Genomic DNA, 11,303 nt, shown 5'->3' with positions numbered 1-11,303 from the left:
TATGGGATTTTGGCAAATACCTCTATTTAAAGAACCTGTTCTCCTCACCACTTTAATAACACCATTTGGTAGATATCATTTCAACCGCCTGCCATTTGGTATTTCCAGTGCGCCTGAACATTTTCAGAACATGATGGTGACGGAGGTGACAGCAGGCCTTGAGGGAGTCGTGTGTCACATGGACGATATCCTGGTTTGGGGAACCACCAAGGAGGAGCATGACACAAGGCTGCATGCGGTCCTAAAGAAAGCGGAGCAGGCAGGTGTCACTCTTAATATGTCAAAGTGTGAGTTCAGCAAAAGACAAGTCAAGTTTCTGGGTTTTGTCGTCTCATCGGAAGGAAATGAGCCCCGACCCAGACAAAACCTAGGATGTTCAGGACATGAAAGAGCCTAGTAATGTGAGTGAGCTCAGGAGCTTCCTCGGTATGGTTAACCAACTAGGGAAGTTCATCCCATCTCTTTCCGAAAAAGACAAACCACTGAGAGATTTGCTTTCAGCTAAAAACATGTGGTACTGGGGGCACGAACAACAAAAAGCATTTTGTAGCCTGAAGCAAGAATTGTCGTCTACTCCAGTGCTACAACTCTATGATCCGAATAAACTTCAGAAGATCTCTGCAGATGCTTCATCGTACGGACTGGGAGCAGTTTTGTTACAGAAGGAAGGAGATGTGTGGCTACCTGTGGCGTATGCGTCGCGCTCATTGACCCCAACAGAGCAACGATACGCCCAGCTAGAAAAAGAAGCGCTGGCTCTTACTTGGGCCTGTAAAAGATTTAATGACTTCATTTTAGGATTGAACTTTGAACTCGAAACAGACCACAAACCACTTGTGACTTTGCTGGGAGGACAAGTTTTGGATGCGCTGCCACCGCGAATACAGAGATTTCGCATGCGATTAATGAAGTACTCGTACACCATACAGCACATCCCTGGCAAAAACCTCACCACAGCTGACACACTCTCACGCTTACCACTTACTAACAGCATTACCTGTCGAGACACAGATCTGTTGGAGGACACTAACATTTATGTTGACTCTGTGCTAGAGGGACTCCCTACAAGCAGCAAATATCTTGCAGATCTTAAAGAGCAACTGCAGTCCGACAGCATCTGTTCTCATGTCATGAAGTACTGTACAGAAGGCTGGCCAGACAGGAACCGGCTACAAGGTGTGGTGAAGCATTACTGGCAAGGAAGAGCAGTTTTGTGTGTACACAATGATCTCTTACTGCGAGGCACAAGGTTAGTTATTCCTGCTAACATGAGAAATGCAGTCCTAGAGAAAATACATGAGGGTCATCAGGGAGTGGTTAAATGTAGAGAATGCGCTCGTCAAGCAGTGTGGTGACCCGGATTAAGTAACCAGATCAGTGAGTTGGTGTTAAAATGTAGACAGTGCATACAGGAAAGAGCTAATCCGAGGGAGCCTCTGATGCCAACAGATCTACCAGACAGGCCATGGCAGAAGTTGGGGGCTGACCTGTTTACGCTGAAAGAGCAAAACTATTTGTTACTTGTGGATTATTTTTCGAGATATGTAGAAATAGCTCAGCTCAGTCAAACTCGATCCATCAATGTTATAGTGCATTTAAAGTCATTTTTTGCACGCCATGGAATACCAGAGACACTGATAACGGACAATGGTCCGCAATTTTCAGGCCAGGAAATGGAAGATTTTGCAAAGGAGTACTGTTTTGAACATGTAACCAGTAGTCCTAGGTACCCCCAGAGTAACGGTGAGGCTGAAAGGGCAGTTCAGACAGTCAAAAATCTAGTGAAAAAAGCTAGTGATCCGTATAGAGCGTTGTTGGCCTACAGGAACACAGCACTTGCCAACGGCTACAGCCTGGCTCAGCTTCTCATGGGGCGTAGACTCCGTACAACTCTACCTGTACTTCCAGAGACACTGCAGCCGTGTTTACCGGATTTGCAGCAGCTGCGTCACTCTGAGAGGGAGAGAAGGATGAGACAGGTTGAATGTTTTAACAAAAGACACAGAACAAAAGATTTGGACAAACTGTTACCAGGAAACCCAGTCTGGATAACAGATGCCAAAGCGCAAGGCAAGGTGACAACAGTCCATACAACTCCGCGCTCCTATGTAATCAGGGGGCCACAAGGAACAATCAGGAGGAACCACAGTCATCTTGTACCTATGCCGGACACTGCAATACAGACTGAGCAACAGCAGATCCAGTCAAGTGAAGATACTACAACAGAGACAGTTTCTGAGAGTATTACACCAGTAACACCAGGTATTGTCAGAACCAGGTATGGGAGAGAAGTAATTAAACCCAAAAGACTTGATCTGTGATGCGTAATGAGAAAAAGTCTGTTACCGTTCTAATGTGCAGAATTATATGTTTGATATAAAATGTTTGGCACGGAAGTTTCATATGCATGCGTGTTGGCATAATAGAAAGAACATGTAATAATATTGGTTAGACAGAATAGAGAATGTTTCCCGGATAAGAGTTAGTTGACCCAAAGTGATTGGTAATAATTTAAAGTGTATTTTTGTTTACTGTGAAAGTTGAAACTGTAATGTGTCAACCTAACTTCAGTAAGGGGGATGTGGTGTTAACTAATGTTGTTACATGGATGTATATGGTGCTGCCACCAGGGGGCAGACCATGGTCTTATGTTGATTGAAAGCTGCACTGGAACAGCAGAGTTAGAGTTAAGCTGTGTGAACATTTGAGCTAGAAGCTTTATAATAAAAAGGCTCCGTTTGGACTCAAACCAGGCATCCGTGTGTGTATGAACCCAACGCGACAGATTTTACAACTCCTCCGAAATTCCCTTTATCTTCTTCGCAGGTGCAGGAATTATCTTGATTTGCTATATTTGCCAAAAAAGCACCACTTTGCTTATTAGATTCATGACCTTTGCCTCGCTCCACCTCTCAGCGGTTTAGAGCTTTGTAGTGAACGCACCTTAAGGCCAATAGCGGGATTATTTTTCTGTAGATATTTTCGCAAGCTTTGCTGGGACTTTAATCTTTACAGGACATATTTATCAAGATTGGAATGTTGACTAAAGGAGTAAATACAGTAAATGCGTAACATAGTGTAAGTGCAGCAAAAAGGCATGCGCCCGCTACGCCTGTCACAACTTTCTGTTTTAAACAGTAAATTTATTTACATTGGAAGCGTAATATGCTTGTTCAACTGCCCGTATTAGGCACGTAGTGTCATACTCCTAGGTCTGGGTGCAGGTCTGGTTTTCATTCACTCTCTCCTCAGTAGGGCTGGTTGGGAAGGTGCTTTACATCTGAGCTGGAACCAGGAGGAGGGCGTCAATTAATTCGTGCTTCTGCATAGTACAGACCTATCTTCTTCATAGTCTTGCTTCATCGTGAAACCAAAACCTAACCCAGTCTGTTTCTTTCTTCCTAGAACTCTGGATGCCAAGCCCGAGACCACTCTTCAGAACCCAGTTAACTCTGGAGACTCATCTGAGACGCTCCCAGCCTGCCTCCTGGAATCCGTGAAGCCTCGGATCCCTTCTCTGCTGAAGCCCTCCTGCCTGAGCTCACCTGCCTGTCCACCCTCTGACAGCACCTCAGAAGATCACCAACCGGACCTGCACCTTCCGCCCGGACCACTGGACATCACCCTCCCAATGCCAATCCTCCTTACAGCGCTCCTCATCATTCAAACCAGCACATTCCAGTTGCTCATCTGTCACCTCACCTTTTCCAGCAGAGCCCAGATTACCCAGCCAGCCGATATCATCTCAGTCCAGACCACAACTTTAAATAAAACTCATTAACTGATCATTTGCCTCCAAGATTGCACTGAGTCTTACTTCATAAAACATGACACATAGATACGCTACACTGTTCCTAATTTAGGATGATCATAAATCATGACAGAAAGAATATTTTAGTACAAAGATTTATATTTATAAAAGGAATGTTAGGGGACCAGCCAAGGACCAACCAAGGTTCATTCAAGGGCCTATCGAGAAAAGTGGGGATATATGGAATGGTTACTACTGTAGTACTGTTTGCAGTGGCGGCTGGTGCAAAATATTTTTGGCGGGGCTGATATAGCCTAGTGTATGTCTCCAACTAATCCGGAATAAGAATTCAAATAAACAATTGGACAATACATACAATTTAACAGTAATGATTTAATTTACTATATAATAACAGTAACAGTGATGATTTGGGTCACTGTGACGGGGTTCTTTGGCCTCCAAGAATCCAGGCTCAGTCGGGTTACCGGTGTTGGTGATTTATTGTGCTCAAAAACTCAAAACAGGGTGCAAAAGAAACTAAACATATACAAGATACTCTGGGCCTCAGCCTCCCTCCAGTTACCAGCAATGTAACAAAGAAACAGAAAACAAAAATTGCCGCTTTTCTTCCCACAGCCCTCATTAAATAGTTTAAGCCCCTACCCTCAGGCTCTCTTATTTCTGATTTCTTCTCATAAATCAGTTTTGTCCATATATTACCTCCACAAACAATTGATGTACAAAAACAAATAATTTTTACAACTTAATTCTTTTACACAGATTCATTGACTTATTCAATTACACCAAGCTGGGTTTGAACCCAGCAAAGACGCAGCCAGACTGAAGATGAGTCCCCCCACACACACACACACACACCCACACGGCTAACCCCACTGAAATATTAAGTGTGCACCCTCAATACGCCAGCAGGTAACCACGAACAGCTTGTGTGTTTTAAGTTCATGGAGCTACTGGGCTCAGCGCGAGTGTATTGGTCCTCACAAACACAGTATAACAGGAATGTGTGTGTGGCGCGCAAAGTTAGGGAGGTTGTTTTAAGCGACGAGGTGGATTCGTCACAGTCACAATAACCATGACATGAAATGTTCATATCCTACAACAGGGATGTTCTTCTGGCAAACGGGTAGATAAATAAGGATCTCACCGAATTTGGTGGAAGCTGCATCTCGTTCGTTACATTCGCCATCTTTCCTCTAATTGTCTGCACCTGCGCTTGGGTTCAGAAGCCTGTTAAAGCGCAGTATTTTCAGCGCCCCAAGACCATAAAGTTCCGAGACGCTGATTGGCCATTAAATTCACCTAGCAATAGTACATGATTGACAGATTCTCTGCAAATGTGGGGCTGTCTGATCAGCGCCCCCAGAACAGAGACGGTAGGAGTCTGTCTGTGGAAATCCACAAATTAATGACAGTAGATAGGGAAATGTAGTTTATATAATTTGTTTTGCTTATAGGTACACAGTCTAGAGAGTAAAACTGACATTTATGAGTTAATTTCTAAAAATATATTTTACGTTTCTCTCTTCTTATCAGGGAGGGCGGTGCCCCAGCGCCCCCTATGGGCGCCACTGACTGTTTGATTGTTCATTTGATGAGGATCTTATCAAAGAATGATCTGCATTTTTTTAAAGGAAATAAAATATTTATAGAGAGGATTCTTCAACTCACTTGAAAGGGCATGAGATTACTTGTTTTTGGTCTGTATTATTTGTAATATTTTCAAGATGCGGATCATTCAATTTTTATTTAGTCATATTTACAGTACATGAAGAACTACTGTAATTATTTTAAAATTACACATAAATAGATTCATTAATTCCACAGGGGAAAAGGAATTGCGTTAGGGTTAGGATTAAGATTCACTCGATAAGAATAACCTAATGAGCCTACTGGCACAATCTAAAGCCATTCTATGGGACTGATAGCCATTTATAATGACCATCTATTGGGATGATAAAATCTAAAGCGCAGCTGCAAGCAGCTACTTATTTACTATGTAAAAGAAGACTGAATCAACATGAGGCGGGACGCCTGTGATGATGCAAAGGTTCTATATATTAGAACAAGATTTTTATTTGTCATCATCATCTGCTGCCTCAAGATTTCACCTAAATAGATACATTGATCTACTACCATTCCAGAAATAATCTCCTAATATCATTGCGGTCACAACAGCCTACGGCAAGCCGTTTTGATATGTACAGGAATACTGGAATATGTATTCCTGAGATCTGAAATATTTTTATTTTTTTTTTGTCTAAATTACCATTTCAAACAAAATGACATTCTCCACATCTAGAATAAACATTCTGGAGGTCTATAAATCAATTTCAGATTTCCATATTCCTAATATTATGGGTCAGCATATGTATTATTATAACTATAAAGAATTCTATTCCAGATATCATAAATACATTTTCAGTCAAGCTGATAAATGTAAGAACAGACACTTAACACATGTAAACATTTCTAGATATATAAAACTTAATTCTTTCAAGTAAAATTTGGTTTAGTTTCTGCTACAAAAATGTAATTTAGAAAATATCTTACAGCTAGGTCTAGGAGTTTGATTTCTTTCAGGAGAAATCTTAGTGAGCTACAAATGGAACAACAGAGAGGAGTGATTTTACTAAATGTAAAAATGACTTGCAATAGCCCACATAAACTTAACCTCTTAATATCCACCTCATTTTGGGAAATTCTCACCTACTTTGCATACCCAAATGGAAAAGCAAATAATTTAGGAACTTTAAGCCCAAATTACATGTGTAATACATTATTTGAAAGCTAACCCCCTCTAGTTTCTGAATATATAAATGAGGTGAGTAGAACACAGCCCAAGCTGCATCATTTCAAACATGCCTGAAAGTTGTTTTATTTATTCTTGAAAATGATAGGTCTTTTTTGAACAGCAGTAACATAGACATGCTTGAGAAAAGGCAGATCTCATTATATTACATTTGTTCTACGTCAACCACAAATGCAGAAAAATTCAGACATCTAGCTATAACAGTTCCAGAGCTGTGGGGCTTTGAACTTTTAGTGTCCAAATTGTGCCAAATGCGTTTACTATACTTTACTTTACTATTTGATGCATATAATAACACTTAAGCATTTTGGTGGCCACAAAACATTTATGAAGCAAGTATTTTCCACTTTTTCTCAGAATCAGTGTATATAACAAAATGTAGAATATTTACACCTATAATTACATAAAAATCTATAAAAGATAGTGAAACTGCTGCTTATCAAGCTAAAATAACCCCCAGTTGATTTTCTGAGCTGTATTTTATTTTTTTTTCAGTATTGTAATAAAACAAAATAAGGACTGTGGTTATAACTCAGCTTGGAACTGCACGCTTTGATCCAGCCACAGCTGTCTGAGTCTCTCTAACACAAGGCTGTAACACCGTTCCCCTTTAAAAAAGATATTTGCCACCCTTAACAGGAGGGCAGTAAACATTTTAAAGCATCACAACATAATATGGCGTCCCAGCTGGCTAGATGTTGAATATAACAATTATTCACAACAACTTCCATTAATTTCCATAAGCCGAACTGTGACCCTTAACCTAGCCCTAACCATTATGGGTTCATACCTAACTCCTAACACAGAACCCCGACCTGAAATCAATTCATACATTAGTCTTAAACTTATCCCCTGACCAAAAAAAACAGCAAATCCCAGTGTGGGATCCAGTCATCGAGCCCCACAAGGAGCAGTCGTTCTCCACAATGTGTCATTTTCCCTGAAAATGGGCCCAACATTGTATTAAAACTAAAAAAAACACATGCACACACACTTCCTGCTCAATAATAAAGAAAAAAACTTTAAGCAGAGGCAAAGCAAGATGTTAGTTTTTCAGAGAAAGTTGGAAGGCTTAAGCTCATGACAGTAATAGCAAGAGCTGGATGGAAGACAAGAGAGTATCAGAAAAATTCACAGAATCAGATATATTAGATTTGATTTGACCCATCTAAAATTTTTAAATAAGCTAACATTCAATCTGCTGCGCTTGCTTAAGTTCAAGTCCATATCATGTGACTCAGACTAATTTAGCTGAGGTTCGAGGTTGCCGATACTGCTTTTGCCGGCAGGGGGAGAGTGGGATCAGTTCCCATCAGGATTTGCGCCCACTCCCCTCTAAGCAACACGCGCTTGTGCACTGCATCTCCATATATCCTGCCTCTCTACCATGTGACGGAGAGAAGCAGACAGGGAGAGAAATGGGATTTCGCTTGAAGCCCAGACAATTAGTGGCTGTTGGAGGAAGGCATGACGCACAAACGCTGGAAGAGAAGATGAGGACTAACAGAGTGGAGAAAATCTCACAGAGGACATCAGAAAAAGACGGCCTCTATTTTAATGTTAAATGGCCACCAAATCATGAGTGAAATGTTATGAGTACCCTATCAAAATGTTAATAATTATTGTATTTGCTGTTTCTTTAGCATAATGCTTCATCAAGAATATTTAATTATAATTAAATACCATTTAGTTTTTTAGATTCTGATTTACTGTACAATTTAGTGAAAATCATGGGCAATGAGAGTGTGTGCATGCTTGTATTCAGTGAAGTCACATACAAAACTGCAGAAGAAAAGTATAATTATGTGAACTGACAAGGAATTTTTTCTAGAAGTATTTTAATTCAAATAAACAAAAAAAAAACTATTATTGTAGCAGGTACATCAGTCCCACATGAAAAAAGCTTGAGGTTTCAGGTTTAATTCTTAGCTTACTTATATAACTCCAAGTCCCAGCAAATTTAATCTGCAGGCAAAAAAATGGAATTCAACTTATATAAATAAGTCTATTGTCGAAATACATTCTATTTTAATTGTACTTATAATAATAATAATACATTTTATTTTAAAAGGCGGACTGGCAACCTGTCCAGGGTGTACCCCGCCTCTTGCCCATTGACTGCTGGAGATAGGCACCAGCACCGTGTAAGATAATGGATGGATGGATGGATGGATTTTAAAAGGCGCCTTTCTGGACAATCAAGGTCACCGTACAAAACATAAAAAGTGTCAGAAAAAATAAAAATAATAATTATAAAGACATTTAAAAACATTTAAAAAATACAGAGGCTGTGACAGTGAAATTGATATTTTTAAAGAGAATAAGCAATCTTGAACAGATGGGTTTTGAGTTGCATTTTAAAATGGAGATTATAGAATGCTGCGGGCAAGTTCATTATTTAATTCCAGTTCATAAAAGGTTTCGTATTTAAGAAACTCCATCCAACTGCAAGAAGTCTGACTTTGCAGCAATAGTCCTGCTGAATGAGCATAGCAAGGGTGGCTTGTCAATTCATGCGGTTGGTGACTTTGCAGAAATCCCTCACACTGGGTATGCCTGTAGCGACAGCAGAAAGGAAAACTCCCCTTTAATAGGAAGTAACCCCCAGCAGAACCTGGCACAGAGTGAGCAGCCATCTGCCACAGCTGACTGAAGAGGAAGACAGAGTATGGATACAACAACTAGAAAAGCACTTTAACTTCCTATGCTGAAGAAAAAGTAACAAGTTACAGTAATTTCAGTGGTGCCCATTTAAGTTGCTTTATCTGGGAGAGAAACAGAGCCAAACATAAAACATTTGAGCTAATAGTAACACCTTTACTATGAAAAACACATTACGTAACAAAGTCAGCCCTGACAATACCTATTTTGGTAACTGTTCCTAGTACAGAAAAAAGGATGGAACATTGAGAGACAGAGTAAGGTATCATCTGTAAAAACACAACATGAATGTATTGAAACCAATAGCTCAGCTAATGAGTCCCCTTCAGCTAGATGTCAAAGCTAAACGGAGCATTAAGTCAGGTGTGAAACAGGAAGAAAACAGAGTTTTTGACAACAGGGAGAGCTGTCGTATGTGCTTTACTTTAAGAGTTTTGTTAGAATTGCTGCCACAGTGCGATTAAACATTTGCCAGGGGTTTATTTACGTTTAAATTATTACTTTTAATCTAGGTATGACAAAAAAATATACCCCTTTAGTCTTTTTTTGAAAAGTATTTGCTTTCAAGCACTCATATACTAGAAAATAAGTTTCTACTATGCTTATTAACCATTACATTTCTATTACTCTTGTGATAGAGTAGCGGTATCCTGTAAAAGCATCTTTAAAAAAAAGGAATAGTGAATACTAAATCAATTCTGCAACTTATCTTTTTTTTCATTCTTGCTGAAAACATATTATGGATAGAAACAGGACCTTTTATTCCCTCTCATGACTCCCCAAGGTGGCGCTATAGTACCTGGTCATGCCCATGATTGCGCCTTAGGCATGCTCATAAACCAGCATTTGCAGGAACCCCATTTTTGAGAATGAAAAATCTGCAGGGTTGTAAAATCGTGAAGGCTTCCACTAAAATATGAAGTTGGTGAAAAAATGCAAGTGTCATTTTATCTATCTATCTATCTATCTATCTATCTATCTATCTATCTATCTATCTATCTATCTATCTATCTATCTATCTATCTATCTATCTATCTATCTATCTATCTATCTATCATCTATCTATCTATCTATCTATCTATCTATCTATCTATCTATCTATCTATCTATCTATCTATCTATCTATCTATCTATCTATCTATCTATCTATCTATCTATCTATCTATCTATCCACCAACATCTTTTTTTCTTTTGAGTTCAGGTTTATTTTGGCCTTTTTGGGCTTTTTCTGAGCAACCACACACTTAGACACACCAACCGAAAAGAGAGAGAGAAAGGGGGAGATAGAGAGAGAGAAATGGGGAGATGGAGAAAGAGGGAGAGAGAGAGGACTGATTTTTCTCCTGCCTTCAGAGAGAAGCCTGACTGACTCCGGCCAGCCGCAGCAGCAGCAGCATCGCTGTCATCCGTCCCATCAGCACCACCACCACCCGCCTGTATATACGCCGTCTGGTGAAACTGTCAATGAGAAAGGATTGTGAATCAGTTGTGAAGCAAATAAAACTACCAAGGACCCAGAGACTGGAGGTTCCTCTGCATACCATCGGTGTCATGGGGGAGATGCGTTTCCTTGCAGGAGCGGCGCTTTGGGACTGTGATGTCTGACGGACGCGCAGAGATGCTGTGAGCTCTGGTATTAGCAGCCAGCTGCGCACCCACCGAGCAGCTCTGCCCCCTCCCTCCCTGCATCTCCTCCCCACAATCTCTCTTCTCTTTCCGACCCAGACCATTCAGTCAAAGCAGGGAATTGACTTCACACGGATTGCGTCCTGAGCGGTGATTTGGCAGGTATGTGCAGCAGCGCAGCGCGTCCGGACGCTGGATGCGCCTTTGCATGCTGTGTGTGGGGTGGTGGGGGTCTGTGACTGGTTGGACTTCGTTGTATTTTCTTGTTGCTTCCCTCCCCTTGTGGCCCTGTGAGTAGCCTACATTAATGAATCTGAGAAGCTGTTATCTGAGAAGGATGGTAGATGGCATCATCTGTCGATGCAGCCGACCTGAGAAATACAACAACGCAACGTGGTGCTCAGATACAGACCAGATTTTGCTGTTTTATTCCAG

General features: G+C 40.7%; 1 protein-coding gene across 3 annotated transcripts in view; it reads left to right on the top strand.

Annotated features, from left to right (window-relative positions):
• The first annotated feature begins 10,587 nt into the window (after nucleotides 1-10,587).
• The window catches only part of LOC119786455 (protein unc-13 homolog C), a 181,604-nt gene continuing 180,888 nt past the window's right edge, over nucleotides 10,588-11,303 (top strand). For 2 of the 3 annotated variants that reach the window (XM_038289813.1, XM_038289811.1), the window contains exon 1: nucleotides 10,588-11,030. The gene's annotated coding sequence lies outside the window, so the exon portion shown is untranslated. The remainder of the gene's footprint in view (nucleotides 11,031-11,303) is intronic. The other variant, XM_038289814.1, reaches the window with a different exon arrangement.

Source organism: Cyprinodon tularosa, unplaced genomic scaffold, assembly GCF_016077235.1.
Source record: "Cyprinodon tularosa strain WSP-4 unplaced genomic scaffold, ASM1607723v1 ctg272, whole genome shotgun sequence".
Lineage (NCBI taxonomy): Eukaryota > Metazoa > Chordata > Actinopteri > Cyprinodontiformes > Cyprinodontidae > Cyprinodon > Cyprinodon tularosa.
This window is presented reverse-complemented; position numbering and strand designations above follow the sequence as displayed.